The sequence below is a fragment of the Alosa alosa genome, chromosome 19 (genome assembly GCF_017589495.1).
Source record: "Alosa alosa isolate M-15738 ecotype Scorff River chromosome 19, AALO_Geno_1.1, whole genome shotgun sequence".
Taxonomy (NCBI): domain Eukaryota; kingdom Metazoa; phylum Chordata; class Actinopteri; order Clupeiformes; family Clupeidae; genus Alosa; species Alosa alosa.
The window spans coordinates 7,765,706-7,766,216 of NC_063207.1; positions in this window are offsets into that span (position 1 = coordinate 7,765,706).

Sequence of the window (511 nt, forward strand, 5' to 3'; positions counted from 1 at the left end):
AATAATTCTGTCATGGGAGCGAGACTGGGGATATTTTTAGTAATTTTATGGGTAATGTCCCAGGCATGAACGCATACCTATGCTAAATTCTCTTGATATAGGCCTAGCGCGTCTGGGGAAGATGGAGACCCCATTTCCTCCTAAAACGGTATGTTACTGCAGTGTTAACTGTTTATAGGTTGAGGTACATAAGCATAACAAGGCTCCCAACAACCTGCTATTTGCCCTTGATCACACTCACACACAAGGCCGTGTCGATAAAGTGACAAAATATAGGCTACTAAGTTGCATTTGAGTGTGTGTTCGACTTAACTGCGATGTGTGTGTGTGTGTGTGTGTGTGTAAATCAATGTAGCCTATTACTCTACTACTATTAGTGCTTTGTTGAGTGGCTTATAGAGTATGGGCCAACAGTCGCATCCATAATAGACATAGGATATTTTAGCATATATGCCATTAAATGGATTTCATTTTCTCAGTGGACCAACCTCTATGGTAATCTTGAACATTA